The sequence below is a fragment of the Amblyomma maculatum genome, chromosome 9 (assembly GCF_055883805.1).
Source record: "Amblyomma maculatum isolate TAMU_Amacu chromosome 9, ASM5588380v1, whole genome shotgun sequence".
In the NCBI taxonomy this organism is placed as follows: domain Eukaryota; kingdom Metazoa; phylum Arthropoda; class Arachnida; order Ixodida; family Ixodidae; genus Amblyomma; species Amblyomma maculatum.
Window position 1 is genome coordinate 69,833,058 of NC_139352.1, and position 12,035 is coordinate 69,845,092.

Sequence of the window (12,035 nt, forward strand, 5' to 3'; positions counted from 1 at the left end):
TAGGGCACTGCCTCTTGAGTTATCAAAGAATCTTCCTTCCTGATCTGCATTTTCCACTTTCGGTATAATTCCACACTCTGTTTCTTTTCCATCGATTTTATTCAAATTTTACCTTCTGTGTTTTTCACCTGTTGCTTAATGCTCTTTATTTCTTCGTCCTTGTGATTAGCATACTTATTTGTTAGTTTCCTAGTTCTTTTCCTCCATTGTGAGTCAACGCTTTTTAGGTACAGGTATTTAAATACCTTAGCTGCCCATCTGTTACTGCCCAATTTCCTCAGGCATTCCTCATATAATATTTAACTCTGAGCTTCCCGTACTTCGAAAGATGCCCAGCCCATATCTCCCTGTACTGCCTCATTTGTAGTTTTGCCGTGGGCACCTAGTGCTAATCGTCCAACGGATCTCTGATTTATTTCTAATGTCGACTGTACCTCTGATTTTAGGCAAAAAAACCGCATTTCCGAAAGTATGTCCGGGCACCATAGTTCCTTTCCAAATACCTCTCAAAACCTCATACCTATTGTATCCCCACAATGCCTTATGCTTCATTATCCCGGCATTCCTTCGCCCTTTGGCCTTAAGTGATAGCTCATGCTTTCCAATGTATGCCAATCCTTCGTTTACCCATACCCCCAGATATTTATATTCTGCTACTATAGGTATTTCATGGTCTTGTATGTTAAGACCCTGATCAGTTGAGCCGTTGAAAATCATCAGACCTGGCTTAACTGCGCTGAAACTGAAGCCTAGAGTGTCCCTGTGATGATGGTGATTGTGGCGAGCGTGCGGGTGGCTCGAAAGGAAGTGAAGTGTGGCCGCGTGCGGGGCGTGCCAGTGCGCGTGAGTTTGTTCCGACAAGCGAACGGATCGGACGCTCCTGGGCGTCGCTGGCGGCGGAGTTCATCGTCCTGGGCCTGGCGTTCAAGGCCGGCTCGCCAGCACCTGTCGGGCACCTGGTCCGAGGTCTGGTACTGCCCAGCGCTTCGCCATCCGGCGAACAGCTTGCGGAGACAGCTCAACCGCTCCAGCGTGTCTGGCCGCCGCACTTGTGCTGCAGCACTGGTGCCGCACTTCGCAGTACCCGGGCGTGACGCGGTACCCCGCGGTACACCGCAGTACCCCGGACTGTGAAGCAGACGCCGGACACAGACGCCGGAGCGTGGCCTGCCGCGCTACCGAGTCCTCGGGCGACTGGCGTGAACGGAGCACCGGCGGACTCGCCTGCACCGGCATCTAGTCCACGAGCGGAAAACCAGAAGTAGGACGGTTTCGTGTTGGGACTTATCATATTGGGAGAAGCTAGGCTGTATGCATGTCTGTGCCAGTTACGTTAATTGGTCAAGAAAAGAAAAGCGTCCGTGTGTCTGTGAACCTGCTCTGCTACCTGCCTAGAGCTCCTGAACGGACCTGGGCCCATATATAACATCACAATTTGGCGAGCCTGCCAGGATCCTAGAAATTAGTAGATTCAAGGAACTAATCATTCAGAGAGAGGGCAGAGAGTCGAGGACGGGTTCACACGCATCGCGACGTTTGAGCAAAGATGGAGCTCGAAGCGTTGGTGCTGATGAGCGAGCAGCTAGGTATGACGCTTAAAGAATTCCTCGGCTGGTACGAAGAACAGCTTAGCATTGACAAAGAGGAATAAGAAGCGGACTGGGCAGAAACGCGAATGGATGGGCGGCTTACGCCTAATGCCGAACCCAAGCATTTGCATGAGGTTACAGAACTCCGTGAAAGAGAACAGTGGTTGAAGGCGACCGAAAAAACACTATTAGAGCTTCGAAAACGCGTGACAGCGGAGGAGAAAAACGCCTCGTTTCATGGTGTTGGACGTTACATAGATAGAGCTACTGGGTTGGATCAGAGCAGCCCTGACAAAGTGACCCTACTGTTTAATGAAGCACATGGGGCATTACAGGCCGCAGCACCTGCTAGTAGTGTAAGATCACATCTAGAGCATGAGTACAAAGCTGTGAAAGACCTTACGAAGCCTTCAGCGCTACATGTGCTCTGTTTTGACATAGATACAGTTGGACACCGTCCTAATATGTTCACCTCTGTTCTTAACGAGGTTAAGAGCTCCATAAGGACATATGTCTGCATGGAAAGGTGCCTTACTGACTGTCACAGTAATACTGAAAACGTAAGCACCTTGATAAAGGATCACAGGGAAGGACTATGCATCCATGAGAAGGTTGAGAATAAAGTCGTTGTGAGCAGAAATGTGAGCATGCGTGAAGGTGAGAAAATGCATAAGGAGAGTTTAAGAGTCAAGACTGTGGCTGGCCTAGGTTATATAAGGCTGCTACGAAATGTTGAGCGTGAGAAGCTCGCAAATGGACTGTTGAGCAGCACTGGAAATTCTCCGCTGCAGCGACTCACACGCCTGGTGAGGATCGCCGCCGGAAAGGTGGGCGACCGAGGCATACCAAGAAAAGTACATATTCTGATGTTTCTAGACTATCTGGAGAACAGGCGGAGGCGAAAGACTGGCCGCAGATCTTCCATGTTCCCAAAGCCGTAAAATCAGTGATGGTTCATCTCAAGAAGAATGTTGGTGGCCGGAAAGAACACCCCCTACGAGAAGCAAGCTGTGCGAGAAAGTGCAGAAGTGCGCGAAGAACCTCGACGTGCAAAGCTCATTTCCGCAAGCACATTCGGTTTAAGCCAAGGACGGAAATGAAACCACATGCCATAAAACAGTGGCATCGTACTCACTGCCGGAAAAAAAAACAGCTTGTGAAATAACGGAGGATGTTGCGTCTTAGAATTATCGAGAAGTCGAAATCTCTCTACCATGCGCCAATTGTGTTTGTTAAGATGTCAGACAACGCATACGATTGTACAGTAACTTCCGGGAGTTCAATAACGTCCTGAAGTCTGACTGTGGGTTCATTCCGCGCATTGATGCCGTCTTCATCCTTGCAGGACAGAAAACGTTTTTCTCCAAGTCAATCTTACGAAGGGTACGTCATTGGAAGGTCACTATGGTTGCTGGAAGCAGGAAAAAAAAAACGGATTTTTCCAGTACTTCTGGACTGTACCACTTTCGATATATGCCTTTTGGCATCAAAACACCACCACCACCTAGAAAGGGCTCGCACAAAACAAGACATACTACGACCGCAAGAGTCGGCCGGGGAAGCTACAGCCTGGAGAGAAAGTGCTCATCTTCCTGCTGGCCTATTCAAACAAACTATTCATGTAATGGCGAGGTCCATTTGAAGTTGTGGGCGTGAGAAACGAGGTTAACTACCTCACTGACTTGGGAGGTGCAAAGGAACAATTCCACATCAACATGCTGAAAAAATATGAGAAACTGCGTACCAGTTTCCCCACCGTGGCTGTCGCCGCTGTAGAAGGAAACATGTCAAACACACATCCCATCTGTCGCAAGAAATGTGACTACAGTGACTGTATCCCGCTATTAAGTTTGTGCCACGCAAGGACTACCATTGATGCTTAGGTGTCGCAAACTATGGGAACTTGCTTCCTATGAAGTGTGAAAGAGTATGTCAAGGAAACTGACAATGTGGGCGCTGACTACGTAAGCCGTGTGTGAACTTGAGCCTGCATTCTGCAGCCTTGTATTTCTTGCGTTAGTGTTTAAGTCCTGTGTCTATGTTACATGAGCAGCGTGTGAAAGGTGTGGGAGTGTGTTTCTGGTGTCCGAACAAAAATTTAAAAAAACGAACTCGTGTGTTGCATTGTGAAGTTTTGTGTGCTTCTGATTTGGGTTTATTATTGTTGTAGTTTGTTCTCTCCCCGCCACGTTTTCCCCCTCCCCGGCGCCAGAACAGTTGCAAGAAACTGTCTTGAAACGGGGGGAGGTTGTGATGATGGTGATTGTGGCGAGCGTGCGGGTGGCTCGAAAGGAAGTGAAGTGTGGCCGCGTGCGGGGCGTGCCAGTGCGCGTGAGTTTGTTCCGACAAGCGAACGGATCGGACGCTCCTGGGCGTCGCTGGCGACGGAGTTCATCGCCCTGGGCCTGGCGTTCAAGGCCGGCTCGCCAGCACCTGTCGGGCACCTGGTCCGAGGTCTGGTACTGCCCAGCGCTTCGCCATCCGGCGAACAGCTTGCGGAGACAGCTCAACCGCTCCAGCGTGCCTGGCCGCCGCACTTGTGCTGCCGCACTGGTGCCGCACTTCGCAGTACCCGGGCGTGACGCGGTACCCCGCGGTACACCGCAGTACCCCGGACTGTGAAGCAGACGCCGGACACAGACGCCGGAGCGTGGCCTGCCGCGCTACCGAGTCCTCGGGCGACTGGCGTGAACGGAGCACCGGCGGACTCGCCTGCACCGGCATCTAGTCCACGAGCGGAAAACCAGAAGTAGGACGGTTTCGTGTTGGGACTTATCATATTGGGAGAAGCTAGGCTGTATGCATGTCTGTGCCAGTTACGTTAATTGGTCAAGAAAAGAAAAGCGTCCGTGTGTCTGTGAACCTGCTCTGCTACCTGCCCAGAGCTCCTGAACGGACCTGGGCCCATATATAACATCACAGTCCCCTTCGTCTCCGCAATACTTAACTAGAGTTTGCAATTCTTCCAGACTCTCAGCTAGCAGCACAATATCGACTGCATACATCAAAACTTGGAGGCGCTGCTCTACCGCCTTTCGACCTAATCTATATGACCGGTTAAAACCTAGGTTACTGTCTTGTATCCTCCGTTGCAGGTTTATCATATAAAGCATGAACAGCACCGGTGATAGAGGACAGCCTTGTCTTAACCCTTTGCATACTTTGACATCCTCCGTACTTCTTATCCCTTGAGGCAATGAGGCCTCATCTGTGCCATCTGTTTATTCTTCCAAAAGCTGGAAATAGGAATGTTTGGAAGCACTGAGTTTTATTGTGCAAAGTCGTTTTCAGTGTAAATAACTCAATGATAAGACAAAATCAGGCCACAATGTTATCGATTTACTCTTGTTAGTCAGCATGCATCGCATTATCACGCATGCACAATTTCATTCAGTAAAGGCGCGCTGGAAGTCTCGATGCTTTCCGCCTCCCTCTTTTTCCTCTTTAACGTCGTGATGAGAGGCCTTCGCGCCGCTTTTAGGGTTACAAATTTATATTTTATATTGGTTATTTTATTTTATATCCAAAAAGAAAAAAAAAGATGTTTGCCAGCCCCGGTACCTGTTATCTGATATCCGAAGCGCGTGAACTGGTAAAGATGGAAATAAAGAGATAGTGAGGCAGCGGTAGAGGAAATCAAAGAGGTGAGCGATAGAGAGAAAAGAAAGGTTAGATAAAAATGAACGAAATATATACACTACGGCGCAGTAGATTCATAAAATATCTAAAATTCAGCATGTATGCAGACGACGTTAATCACTCGATGTACAGTGGCAGCGATGGCAACATAAAAGAACGACTGCAGGCGGCAGATACTGTAGTGTCCTACGCGGCCGAAAGGGGTCTCGCGTGCACCAAAAATACTACCAGGAGAGAAGGAAAAAGAGGGTAGAAGCACTGGGTAAAAGAGCAAAAGAATTCAGAGTAGAAGAGGTCGTCTCGCGAGGACGCGGGAAGCGGCGATCGGCGCCGACAGTCGTCGCGTTCGTCGATGGTCGCGGTGCACCACTTGCCTCTGCCACCATCCAAAGCAGAAACATAGACATGGCTGAAGAGATCGCAGTACCATCCGCTTGCGTCGGAACTAAAAGCTAAATTGATCCTTAGCGATAGCAAAACCGCTATCCCGAATATCGTATCGGAAAAGGCAGAGTCTTGCGAGAAACCGCCCGCATTTTATCCATAGCTAACATTAATCGCAGAGCCAGCCTAATCTAGGGCCCAGCGCACACGTCTGTCCACGGCAACGAGGCCACACAAGTTTAGCCCATGATCGAGACTTCCGGGCAAACGCGGAGCAGCCCGACATCCAGGAGATAGACGACGTTTGCAAACTGGGTGGTAGTAAACATTGCATTCTCTTCTATGATTTCTTTGTAATCCCCAGCTGCAACGTAATTCTTCCCATTTCCAGTAGTCGATCCGGCATTCTTGATACAAAATAAACGCAGTTGCCTTAGAAGTGATTATTCGATGATAAATATGTATAGCAAACCAATAACATAGACAATACAGAGAACATTAAGAGATAAACACTAAGCGATATACATTGTTAATCAGGTAATTATTTGTGACAGAAAAAAAGGTGTTTAGTGAAATAGAAGGACTAGACGTGGCTGAGAGTGCACAAGGGATTTCACATTGATACTCAAAGCGGCACTGCCCATAGTGGTTGTGAGATGTGGGGACAAGATATCTTCCCTGTGCTACTGAACGGCGTTTAGTTGGGGCTCTATGAAATGGGTTGAATGGAAAGGGAGAGGCACCGAACAGGACTCTAAGTACGAGTAGCACAACGCCAAAATCTCGAAGCTGCAATGGCTGTATTATTTGGAGTCTAAGCAACAAAGGTCGAGAAGGCATATTCGGTGTCGTGCGAGTCATTATTCTCAATGCCCGCTTCTGCAGGCGTAAAACAGATTCAATGTAAGTTACGTAAGTGCCCCCATGATTCTGTACAGTAGGTTAATTGGGACTGGAAAAAGCTAAATTGTATTGTTTTTAGTGTGTGCACTTCGAAATGTCGCCGAGCTTTAGACAGAACGAAACATGCATAACAAGGTTTTCGATATGCGGTTTCCAGTTTAACGTAGTATCTAAGGTTACACCCAGGTACTGAATAGCTTTAACTTCATCAATTTTGTTATTCCCTATCGATATTTCGAAGCAGATATTCTGGTGCCTTTTATAGGGGGATATAAATATAACATATTTGGTCTTGTCTATGTTCAAAGTGAGCCTATTTGTTAAAAACCATTTATTTACTCTCTCAAGTTCCGAGTTTAAAATATGCTTGACTGTTTCAACGAAATCAGCGGTCACCAACAGTGAGGAATCGTCGGCGTACATAATGGAACGGATATTATATAGGCTGTCAGGTAAGTTGTTTATGTAGAGTGTAAAAAGTATGGGCCCCGGTACTGAGCCCTGCGGAACACCTACGGAAATCGAACGCGAACTTGACGAGTGTTCGTAAATAACTGCCGTCGCCCAGTTGAATAGCTTCTGAAGAAATCGAGTGGTACACATGTGAACCCATATCGTTCTAGTTTCTTGCATAACATATTGATATCCACAGTGTCGAATGCCTTCTTTATATCCAGGAGTACGCCAATAGCAATATTGTTATTTTTGAGTGTTTCATTGATTAAGTAGGTTATAGAAACCACACATGTGGTGGTCGATCTAAATTTCTGAAAACAATTTTGGGACGTTGTGAGAACATGTATTTTTAGTCAAGAATTGCGTAATTATTTTAGCCAATAGTTTTTCCAAGAGAGTGTTGATACAGCTAAGGATTGAGATTGACCTATAGTTTCCGAATTCATTCGGATTCCCAGTCTTGTAGATAGGGACTACCCTGGCGGCCTTTAGAAAATCAGGATAGACGCCGGATAGAAAAGGTTTATTAAATAATGAGGCTAAAATAGTAGCTAGGACGTCACTGTTATTTTAATTATAGACACCGGAATACTCCCCAGGCCTTTTGCTTTAGTGGCATTCATTGAATTAAGTACAGTCATTACTTCGTCACGGCTTATTTCTATAAAACCGAAGGTCGTTTCAAGATACTCAGGCAGAGAAGGCTCGTCCGTGAGACCCATACTTGAGTAAATCAGCACCCACTGAGCAAAAATGATCGCTGAACTGATCTAATGGCAGATGTTTATTTGCGGATAGGGCCAGATCAGGAAGTATCCGGTTTGATGAGGTAGGCCGAATTATCGAGTTCATGACTGTGACGTGATGTGATGTGGCATGTCTGTGATGTGACTGTACTAACTTCAACAATTCCCCTCTCACAACTTTTATATCCACTCACCCCCTTCCCCCAATGCAGGGTAGCAAACCGGTTGCTTTTACGGGTTAACCCTCCTGCCTTTCCTCCTCATCTTCCTCCTCGTCCTCCTCCTCACTGTAGCCCATAGTTGCTGAGAATTGCCTGCGTATGCATTTAGTTTGTTGCTAAAATATAGCTTTTTCTGTATACGCGTGGAAGCAAGAGCTTTATTTCTATTAATCTTATGCTGCGCACTATATTATGTGTTCCCTCTGTTTTGTTTCATTTTGGTGTTCCAGTGGTCGCGCGCTTTTGTCACGTTTAGCAGAGCTGCTGTCATCCAAGGGCACAGGATGTGTATAGTATGTTTCTTTCTTTGTACAGCTACAATCACTTATCACTGATTTAATTCTACCTACTCGTCTGCGACAATGTTCGTTGGCATTCAGTTCGGCGAGGTCTGCAAAGCTCATTTTAGACAGCATGAGTGCGCATTTTTGGTTGTCGATTTTCTTCATAAGTCCGCACGTGCTGTCAGAAGTTCTATTGCTATTTGTACCTTCTACGTGGTATAAGAAGGCAACGGCGAAGTGATATCTGCCACTGCTGTATCATATTCCCGAGCCAAATAACAAGGCGGCACGAAATTGCATAGCCTATGGTCGAGGCATGTCCAGCTAGAACCTACAATTCGTGTCGGGGTAGATATTATTCGTAAATTCATATGAACATAACAGGCCAGTGTATTCACTGTGATTGGGGCCTATGGTATCAATATTGGTATCACCCACGATGATTCATTTCTGTTACCTGCATAAAAACAGATTCCAGATCATTCACAAACTTAATGCGATCTGCGCGTGGGGCTCTATACACAACACCAACCATGACACATTAAAGTTCAACATATAGACACTGCGAACTGCTACTGACAGACGCGTTACGAAATGGACATTTGCAGTATATAACGGTCGTTTTAATGTACAAACCTACCCCACCTCCTCGATTGTTATAAATGCGGAAACGAAACAAAAATACATAATTGGAAATGTTAAAGCTTTCACCGGGCATCAACCAGGTTTCTTTAACAGCTATAATATCGTAAAGAAAGCTGTGCATTGCTAGAAACTTACAAAGGCCGTCAAAATTCCTGCTATGCTCCTTACATTGCAATGGAGTATGGTTCGTGGTTCATTTAACGTGTATAATTTGTGTGTTGTTTGCATAGTCAGTATTGTGAACGAAATAGACTATAAGGCCTCTGTAGTAATTCAGATCACGCCCGAGTTCTCTGCTTTTCGCGCCAAGATCAGGCCATGAGCTATCCATGCATATTTAGTGTTGTTAAATTTCTTCGCCACTATAGCCCTAGCTAGCAACACTTTATACTGTGGGCAAAGATTTTCGTTTACGAACAAGGATGCTGATCCAAGAATGCCAAGGTCCAATGTGATTAAGCGAGGTTTTTTTTTTTTTTTTTGCCGATTCGAGCAGCTTATCACGGGCGTAAGTTCACCTAAACTTGACGATAATATTAGACTTGTTCCTCTCTTTTGTTGGCACTCGATGCACGATGTGAATATCGTTCACCATTACCTCCGCTCCAATCTTCGTAGCAAGAGAGGAGACAATACTTGTTAGTGACTCGCTGTCAGTGAAAGGGATACCTTTCAACTCGAGGTTATTTCTGCGACTATACTGCTCAGGTTCAGTTAACTCTCCTATAGCATGCTGCAGCTGTTTAGAAAGTTCACTGTTTTCGGGATTTAAGTAATTCCGCTCTTCCTTAAGCTCACGTATCTCTTGACGAGCTTCGGCCAGTTCTTTCTTAAATTCTTCAAAACTTTTATTCACACATTCGACTGATCCAGACAAACACTTTGTGTTTTAAAAGATACAAATGAAGAGTATTAAATAACTGTAATACGAGAAGTTTGATGCGTGTCGGCCCGATGCGTTCGTGCCTGAATCGTCATCAGCAATAGTCCGTCCAGTGTCAGGAGCTCAGCTTTTATACGCCCCGCCGCATCAGTGCACCATAGTCGGAGAGCCGAAACATGCGCACATGCGCCGACGCAGCAGCCACTGGGTCCGGTGTGACGATGAAGTCAGTAAAATCCAGCAAGTTGCGTCGGTAATCCTTGGCCCGGTTGGTTTGTGGGGTTTAACGTCCCAAAGCAACTCAGGCTATGAGAGACGCCGTAGTGGAGGACTTCGGAAATTTCGGCCACCTGGGGTTCTTTAACGTGCACTGACATCGCACAGCACACGGGCGCCTTTCAATCGTTGGCCCGTTTCGGTGAATCGGCATCCCGACGGTGATCCAGACAGCTGGAGCCAGCTGTAATACGAGAAGTATGATGAGCGTCGGCTTTTTGCGTTTGTGCCGGAATCGTACTCAGCAATTGCTGGTTTCCCTAGGAACGCGCTGAGAAGAGAGCGCTCTAAATCCAATCACTGCCCAGAGGCAAGGTACCCAGGCGCGGTGGTGCAGTGGTTAAGGTGTCCGAATAGTGTCCCGGAGTACCCAGGTTCGATCCATACCGCCAGCGGCTGCGTTTGGATAGAGACGGAGAGATGCAATCGACCAAAGTATTGATGTGAGCTTTCGGTGGTTCACCTTAAGTGAAGAGGCGGGGAGCACTGTAACATTACAACGCAAGCACGGTACGTCACCGCTGCTGCCAGTTGTTGTTTAAATGTAGCAAACGAGAGCTTGTTGTATTCAAGCGAAAGCGCTCATTCACCCACCATCAATAGCGAAACGGAGACGTCGGTGTGCTGTGCGATTGGAGTGCACGTTGAAGGTCCCCAGGTTGTCAAAAACACTCGTACTCCTCCACCAGTACCTCTTTCTCTCTTTCCGCTTTAAGTACCGCATTTGTTGCGGCTCGCGTCTTTCTCTTCCTCTTCTTTTTCTTTCTCCTCTATTTTCTCTCATCTGTCCGCACGAGGTAGCGGAGGTGGCTCAGATACAGAGCCAGTAGCAGGCCCGTGTATTTTCTTTTCCTTCTTCCTACAGCCACAACTCCCGTCCTTGTCGGTGAGGTTGAGATGCTCACGGAAAACGTTATAGGGGTTCAAAGCTGCTGAACCGGGTGTGGATAGAAAGCTTTCTGTGCGGGCAACTCGTTGTTATCGTTCGTCTCTACCAGAGTGGCAACACCGAGTTATCCTCAGTAGGTTTTTTTTTTCTTATTCTCCTTCTTCTTCTTCCCTGCATATGACACACGGTGCGGCGGCGCCCCACCAACGGCTTGACAACCTAGCGCAGTGTAGCTTCTGCTACAAATATGTGACAGATACATTGCCCTTTCTTTTTTAGTGAACCAATTATTACGCGATAGCTTCACGGTAGTGCAGTGGTTGAGAAGCCCAGCTATTGTGTCTAAGTACCTGGTTTGGAACCTGACCTCCAACGGCTGCGTTTCTACAGAGACAAAGCAAAGTGGCGTCGTTGTGTTGGGCTACATCACTGCACATTACAGAACTGAAGGTGGTCGAAATTTCCGAAATCCTCTACAGCAAAACCAAATAAACTGACGTCAGGTGCTGCTTACTCTCAGTCGCCCCAAAAGAGGAATTTTCTTTAGTACGACATCATCTGCGTAAAAATACTTGCTTACAATTCACTAATTAGACCGAAACTTGAATATGCATGCGTTGTTTAGGACCCATTTACTAAACACAATATCACCCGTTTAGTAAAGGTGCAAAGAAAAGCTGTGAGATTTATTTACTCTAAATTTTCTCCGTATGACTTACCCTCTGAATTAATGCAGGTTAATGGTATTGAATGTTTTGAACAACGAAAAAAAATTTACGCTTGCAATTTCTTTCCGCGCTTTGGAATCGAGACCTAGCTATTAACCCTTCACCATATCTGTCGCTTTTATCATCGAGGCATACGGCCACCATCATCCTAACTCGCTGATGGCGTATTTCGCACGAACTGATTTATTCAAGTTTTCATTTTTTTCCTCGCACAGTAACCGAATGGAATGAGTCATTATTGCCTTTCACCACACTTTGATGTTTATTACCTTTGTTATTATTGTTTTGTTGCCTTGTTACCACCCTGCTTGGACCTGTACAAGGTTCGCAGTATTGAATAAAGAAAGAAAAGAATCGCCGGACCTCAAACAAGTACGGTGGAGCCCGGCAAA